This window comes from Dama dama, chromosome X (assembly GCF_033118175.1).
Source record: "Dama dama isolate Ldn47 chromosome X, ASM3311817v1, whole genome shotgun sequence".
In the NCBI taxonomy this organism is placed as follows: domain Eukaryota; kingdom Metazoa; phylum Chordata; class Mammalia; order Artiodactyla; family Cervidae; genus Dama; species Dama dama.
In genome coordinates, this window is record NC_083714.1 from 127946720 (window position 1) to 127955228 (window position 8509).

Below are 8509 nucleotides of genomic sequence, written 5' to 3' on the forward strand. Positions count from 1 at the left end.
CTCTATTTTTATCTTTTATATTTTGTCCTACCTCCTTTTGAAGATAATGGGCTGCTTTTCTGGGTGCCTGATGTCCTCTGCTAGCAATCAGAAGTTGTTTTGTGGAGTTTGCTCAGCATTCAAATGATCTTTTGATGAATTTGTGGAGGAGAAAGTGGTCTCCCCGTCCTATTCCTCCACCATCTTAGCTCTCTTTCTATTTTTTTTTTTATTTTAATTGGAGGCTATTTGCTTTACAATATTGTGGTGGTTTTGCCATACATTCACATGAATCATCCATGGTTGTACATGTGTTCCCCATCCTGATGCTCCCTCCCACCTCCCTCCCCATCCCCTCTCTCAGTGTCATCTTCTCAGTGCACCAGCCCTGAGCACCCTGCCTCATGCATTGAACCTGGACTGGCGATCTAGTTCACATATGATAATATACATGTTTCAGTGCTATTCATTGCTCAAATCATCCCACCCTCACCTTCTCCCACAGAGTCCAACAGTCTGTTCTTTACATCTGTGTCTCTTTTGCAGTCTCACATATAGGGTCATTGTTATCATCTTTCTAAATTCCATGTATATGTGTTAATATACTGTGTTGGTGTTTTTCTTTTCTGATTTATTTTGCTCTGTAGAATAGGTTCCAGTTTCATCCACCTCATTAGAACTGATTCAAATGCATTCTTTCTAATTGCTGAGTAATATTCCATTGTGTATATATACCACAGCTTTCTTATCCATTCGTCTGCCAATGGACATGGAGGTTACTTCCATGTCCTGCCTATTGTAAACAATGCTGTGATGAACACTGGGGTACAGGTGTTTCTTTCAATTCTGGTTTCCTCGGTGTGTATGCCCAGCAGTGGGATTGCTGGGTCATATGGCAGTTCTGCTTCCAGCTTTTTAAGGACTCTCCACACTGTTCTCCATAGTGGGTGTACTAGTTTGCATTCCCACCAACAGTTTAAGAGGGTTCCTTCTTCTCTGCACACTCTCCAGCATTTATTGTTTGTATACTTTTTTTTCCATTTATTTTTATTCATTGGAGGCTAATTACTTTACAATAGTGTAGTGGTTTTTGCCATACATTGACATGAATCAGCCATGAATTTACATGTGTTCCCCATCCCGATCCCCCCTCCCACCTCCCTCTCCATCCCATCCCTCTGGGTCTTCCCAGTGCAAGGGAAAACTGGTCAACCACTTGTAAAAGAATGAAACTAGAACACTTTCTAACACCATACACAAAAATAAACTCAAAAGGGATAAAGATCTAAATGTATACTTTTTGATAGCAGCCATTCTGACTGGCATGACATGGTACCTCATTGTGGTTTTGATTTGCATTTCTCTGATAATAAGTAATGTTGAGCATCTTTTCATATGTTTGTTAGCCATTTGTATGTCTTCTTTGGAGAAATGTCTGTTTTGTTCTTTGGCCCATTTTTTGATTGGGTCGCTTATTTTTCTGGAGTTGAGCTGCAGGAGATGCTTGTATATTTTTGAGATTAATTCTTTGCTATTATTTTCTCCCATTCTGAAGGCTGTCTTTTCAACTTGCTTATAGTTTCCTTCATTGTGCAAAAGCTTTTAAGTTTAATTAGGTCCCATTTGTTTATTTTTGCTTTTATTTCCATTACTCTGGGAGGTGGGTCATAGAGGATTCTGCTGTGATTTATGTCAGAGAGTGTTTTGCCTGTTTTCCTCTAGGAGTTTTATGGTTTCTGGTCTTACACTTAGATCTTTAATCCATTTTGATTTTATTTTTGTGTATGGTGTTAGAAAGTGTTCTAGTTTCATTCTTTTACAAGTGGTTGACCAGTTTTCCCAGCACCACTTGTTAAAGAGATTGTCTTTTCTCCATTGTATAGTCTTGCCTTCTTTGTCAAAGATAAGGTGTCCATAGGTGCATGGATTTATCTCTGGGCTTTCTATTTTGTTCCATTGATCTATGTTTCTGTCTTTGTGCCAGTACCATACTGTCTTGATGACTGTAGCTTTAGTATAGCCTGAAATCAGGCAGGTTGATTCCTCCAGTTCCATTCTTCTTTCTCAAGATTGCTTTGGCTATCGAGTTTTTTTGTAATTCCATACAAATTGCGAAATTATTTGTACATGAAGACTTGGAAAAATCATAGGTTAGACTATAGGTACCTTTTTTGACAAATCGATATTTCTGTTTTAAATATGCAGTCTAGGTTTCCCATAGCTTTCCTTTGAAGGAGCCAGCATATTTTAGTTTCATGCCTGAAGTCAGTATCCACAATGATACTGGAGCCCAAGAAAATAAAGTCTGCTACTGTTTCCACTTTTCTGCATCTATTTTACATGAGATGATGAGAACAGATGCCATGATCTTAATTTTTTGGATGTTGACTGTGAAGCAGGCATTTTCACTGTCTTCTTTTAAACTCATCAAGATGCTCTTTAGTTCCTCTTTGATTTCTTCCTTTAGAGAGGTATCATCTACATATCTGAGGTTGTTCATATTTCTTATGACAGTGTTGATTCCAGCTTGTGATTTATTGGGCAAGCATTTTGCATGATATGATCTACATAGAAGTTAAATAAAGCAGGGCGGCAATATACAGTCTTGATATACACCTTTCCCACTTTGGAACCAGACCACTTGTTCCATGTGCATTTCTGTTACTTCTTAGCCTTCATACATGTTAATTTGGCAACAGATATGATGGTCTAGTATTCCCATCTCTTTTAGAATTTTCCACAGTTTGTTGTGATCCCCACAGTCAAAGTCTTTCACTTCAGTCGCTCAGTCATATCCAACTCTTTGAGACATCTTGGACTGCAGCACGCCAGACTTCCCTGTCCTTCACCAACTCCCAGAGCTTGCTCAAACTCATATCCATCAAGTCAGTGATGCCACCCCACCATCTCATCCTCTGTCATCCCCTTCTCCTCCTGCCTTCACTCTTTCCCAGCATCAGGATCTTTTCCAATGGGTCAGTTCTTCACATCAGGTGGCCAAAGTATTGGAGTTTTAGCTTCAGCATCAGTGCTTCCAATGTATATTCAGGACTGATTTCCTAAAGGATGGACTGGTTTTATGTCCTTGCAGTCCAAGGGACTCACAAGAGTCTTCTCCTATACCACAGTTCAAAAGCATCAATTCTCCGGCACTCAGCTTTCTTTATGGTCCAACTCACACATCCATACATGACTACTGGAAAAACCATAGCTTTGACTAGACAGACCATTGTAGACAAAGTAATGTCTCTGAATTTTAATATGCTGTCTAGCTTGGTCATAGCTTTTCTTCCAAGGATCAAGTGTCTTTTACCTTCATGGCTGCAGTCACCATTTCTAGTGATTTTGGAGCCCCAAAATATAAAGTCTCTCACTGTTTCCATTGTTTCCCCATCTATTTGCCATGAAGTGATGGAATCGGATGCCATGATCTTAGGTTCCTGAATGTTAATTTTAATGTTTAATGTTTAATTTTTCACCCTCCTCTTTCACTTTCATCAAGAGGCTCTTTAGTTCTTCTTCATTTTCTGCCATAAGGGTGGTATCATCTGTGTAGGTGAGGTTATTGATACTTCTCCCAGCAGTCTTGATTCCTGCTTGTGCTTCATCAGGCCCAGCATTTCACATGATGTTCTCTGCATATAAGTTAAATAAGCAGGGTGGCAATATACAGCCTTGACATACTGCTTTCCCAATTTGGAACAAGTGTGTTGTTCCATGTTCAGTTCTAACTATTGCTTCGTCACCTGCATACTGATTTCTCAGGAGGCACGTGAGGTCATCTGGTATTCCCACTCTTTAAGAATTTTCCAGTTTGTTGTGATCCACACAGTCAAAGGCTTTGGTGTAGTCAATAAAGCAGAAGTAGATGTTTTTCTAGAACTATCTTGCTTTTTCGATGATCCAGTAGATGTTAGCAATTTGATCTCTGGTTCCTCTGCCTTTTCTAAATTCCACTTGAACATCTGAAAGTTCACGGTTCTTGTATTGTTGAAGCCTGGTTTGGAGATTTTTGAGGATTACTTTGCTAGCATGTGAGATGAGTGCAAATGTGCAATAGTTTGAGCATTCTTTGGCATTGCCTTTCTTTGGGACTGGAATGAAAACTGACCTTCTCCAGTCCTGTGGCCACAGCTGAGTTTTCCAAAGTTATTGAGATGTTGAGTGCAGCACTTTCACAGTATCATCTTTTAGGATTTGAAATATCTCAACTGGAATTCCATCACCTCCACTGGCTTTGTTTGTAGTGATGCTTCTTAAGGCCCACGTGACTTTGCATTCCCAGATGACTGGCTCTAGGTGGGTGATCACACCATCATGGTTATCTTGGTCATGAAGATCTTTTTTGTATAGGTCTTCGGTGTATTCTTGCCACATCTTCTGCTTCTGTTAGGTCCATACCATTTCTGTCCTTTATTGTGCCCATCTTTGCATGAAATGTTCCCTTGGTATCTCTAATTTTCTTGAAGAGATCTCTCATTTTCCCCATTTTATTGTTTTCATCTATTTTTTGCATTGATCACCGAGGAAGGCTTTTTTTATCTCTCTGTGCAGTTCTTTGGAACTCTGCATTCAAATGGGTATGTCTTTCCTTTTCTCCTTTGTCTTTCACTTCTCTTCTTTTCTCAGCTATTTGCAAGCCTTCCTCAAACAACCATTTTGCCTTTTTGCATTTCTTTTTCTTGGGGATTATCTTGATCACTGCTTCCTGTCCATTGTCCTGAACTTCCCGTCCATAGTTCTTCAGACACTCTGTCTATCAGATCTAGTCCATTGAATCTCTTTGTCACTTCTACTGTATAATCGTAAGGAATTGATTTAGGTTATACCTGAATGGTCTAGTGGTTATCCCTACTTTCTTCAATTTAAGTCTGAATTTAGCAATAAGGAGTTCATGATCTGAGCCACAGTCAGCTCCCGGTCTTATTTTTGCTGACTGTATAGAGCTTTTCCGCTTTGCCAAAATATGGTCCACTGGAGTAGGGAATGGCAGTTGCTTAAGTATTCTTGCCTTTCCCATGAACAGTATGAAAATGCAAAAAGATATGACACTGAAAGATGAACTCCCCAGGTCGGTAGGTGTCCAATATATTACTGGAGAAGAGTGGAGAAATCACTCCAGGTAGAATGAAGAGACAGAGACAGAGCAAAAATAATGCCCAATTGTTGATGTGACTGGTGATGGAAGGAAAATCCAGTGCTGTAAAGAACAATATTGCATAGGAACCTGGAATGTTAGGTCCAAGAATGAAAGTACGTTGGAAGTGGTCAGACAAGAGATGGCAAGAGTGAACATTAACATTTTAGGAACTGGTGAACTAAAATGGACTGGAATGGGTGAATTTAACTCAGATGACCATTGTATCTACTACTGTGGGCAAGAATTCCTTAGAAGAAATGGATTAGCCCTCATAGTCAACAAAAGAGTCCGAAATGCAGTTCTTGTGTGCAATCTCAAAGCCTTTATTGTAGTCAATGAATCAGAAATAGATGTTTTTCTGGAATTCCCTTGTCTTTTCTATGAACCAATGGATGTTGGCAATTTGGTGTCTGGTTTCTCTGCCTTTTCTAAATCCAACTTATACATCTGGAATTTCTCAGTTCATATAATGTTGGAGCCTAATTTGAGGAAATTTGAGCATTACCTTGCTAGCATGTGAACTGAGCACAATTGCATAGTAGTTTGAACATTCCTTGATATTGCCTACCTTTGGGGATGGAATGAAAACTGACCTTTTTCTGTCCTGTGGCCACTGCTAAGTTTTCCAACTTTGCTGACATATTGAGTGCAGCACTTTAAGAGTATCATTATTTTTAGGATATTAGATAGCTCAGCTGGAATTCCATCACCTCCACTAGTTTTGTTTCTAGTAATGCTTCCTAAATCCACTTGACTTTATACTCCAGAATGCATGGGTCTCAGTGGGTGACCACACCATCATGGTTCATTAAGACCTTTTTTGTACAGTTCTGTGTATTCTTGCCACCTCTTCTTAATGTCTTCTACATTTGTTAGGTCATTGTCTTTCCTGTCCTTTATTGTACCCATCTTTGCATGAAATGTCCCCTTGATACCTCCAGTTTTCTTCAAGAGATCTCTAGTCTTTCCCATTCTATTGTTTTCCTCTGTTTCTTCGCATTGTTCACTTCAGAAGGCTTTGCTTATGTCTCCTTGCTCTTCTCTGGAACTCTGCATTCAGTTGGATATATCTTTCTTTTTCTCCTTTGCCTTGTGCTTCTCTTCTTTTATCATCTGTTTGTAAGTCCTCCTCAGAAAACCATTTTGCGTTCTTGCATTTCTTTTTCTTGGGGATGGTTTTCATCACTGCCTCCTACACAGTGTTACAAACCTTCATCCATAGTTCTTCAGGCACTCTGTCCACCAGATCTAATCCCTTGAATCTATTGTCACCTCCACTGTATAAAGGATTTAATCAGGTCATACCTGAATTGCCTAGTGATTTTCTCTACTTTATTCAATTTAATCCTGAATTTTGCAATAGAGAGTTGATGATCTGAGCCATAGTTACCTCCAGGTCTTGTTTTTTGTTCACTGTGTAGAGCTTCTCCATCTTTGGCTGCAAAGAATATAATTTATCTGATTTTGCTGTTGACCATCTGGTGGGGTCCATGTGTAGAGTCTTCTTTTATGTTGTTGGAAGAGGGTGACCAGTGTGTTCTCTTTGCAAAACTGTTAGATTTTGCCCAACTTCATTTTGAACTCCAAAGCCAAGCTTGCCTGTTACTCCATATATCTCTTGGCTTCCTACTTTTACATTCTATTCCCCTGTGATAAAAAGGATATTTTTTGGTTTTAGTTCTAGAGGTCTTATAGATCTTCATAGAACCTTTTGACTTCAGCTTCTTTGGGATGAGTGGTTGGGACATAGACTTATATTACCCTGATTTAGAATCTTTTGCCTTGGAAAAGAACCAAAATCATCTGTCGTTTCTGAGATTTCACCCAAGTACTCCTTTTCAGACTCTCTTGTTCACTGTGAACACTATTGCATTTTCTCTAATGGATTCTTGCCCACGGTAGTAGATATAATAGTTATATGAATTAAATTCACCCATTCCTGTCCATTTTACTTCACTGATTCCTAAAATGTCTTGATCATCCTTATCATCTCCAACTTGATCACATCTAATTTACCTTGATTCATGAACCTAATCACATTCCAGGTTCCTATGCAATATTTTTCTTAACAACATCAGACTTTACTTTCACCAGCAGACACATTCACAGCTGAGCATCATTTCAGCTTTGACACAGCCTCTTCATTCTTTCTGGAGCTATTTATCCATTCTTTCCCTGTAGCATATTGGACACCAACCACCCTGGGGGGGGGGGGGCACTCATCTTCTGGTGTCATAGCTTTTTGCCTTGTCATACTGTTCATGGGGTTCTTGACACAAGGATACTGAAGTGGTTTGCCATTCCCTTTCACAGTGGGCCACTTTTTGTCAGAACTCTCCACCATGATCCATTTGCAAGTCACCATGCATGGCGTGGCTCATAGCTTCATTGAATTACACAAGGCTGTGATTCATGTGATCACTTTGGTTAGCTTTCTGTGTTTGTGGTTTTTGTTCTGGATGTTGTAGGATTGTACTTCTTGATTCTTCTTTCTCTTCTCTGATGGCTGAGAATGAGGCTTGTGCAAGCTTCCTGATGGAAGGGACTGGCTGTGGGGAAAGCTGGGTCTTGCTCTGGTGGGCAGGGCCATGCTCAGTCAAACTTTAATCCAATTGTCCATTGATGGTTGGAGCTGTGCTTCCTCCCTGTTAGGTTTTTGGCCTGAGGCAGCGCAATCCTCCAGTCTGTAGGCTCTATGGTAGGACTGAAGTAACCTCCCAAAGGACTTATGCCAACAGGTGCCTCACAGGACCACGGTTAGCAGTGCCGCTATCCTCAGCACAGTCCACTGCTGACCCATTCCTTTGCAGGAGACCCTCAAATCCTCACAGGCAGGTCTGGCTCAGTCTCTTGTGGGGACACTGCCTGTTTCCCTGGGTCCTGGTGGTTTTGTTTGTGCCCTCCAAGTGTCTCTATTTTTCCCAGTCCTTTGGAAGTTCTGTAATCAAATCTGACTGGCCTTCAAAGTCAAGTTCCTTGGGGAGTCCCAGTCTCTATGGCAGATTCCCAGGTTCGGAAGTCTAATTTGGGGTCTAGAACATTTGAAATAGTGAGAGAACATTTTTGGTATTATTGTTCTCCAGTTTGTGGAACAACCACCCGGCAAGTATGGGATTTGATTTTAATGTGATTGCACCGCTGCTTCCTTCTTGTTGTGGCTTCTCCTTTTTCTTTAGGTGTGGAGTATCATTTTTTTGGTGGGTTCCAGCATCATCCTGTTGATTGTTGTTCAGAAGCTAATTGTGATGTTAAGAGGTTAGGAGAATCTCTTCAAAATCTCAGAAGAGTGGGAGAAACTTACTGTTTCAAGATGGATTGGCTAGAACCATACATAATTTATGCTTTTGTCAAATATAAAGGGTACAGATGGCTTGAGAGATGTGTACTTTT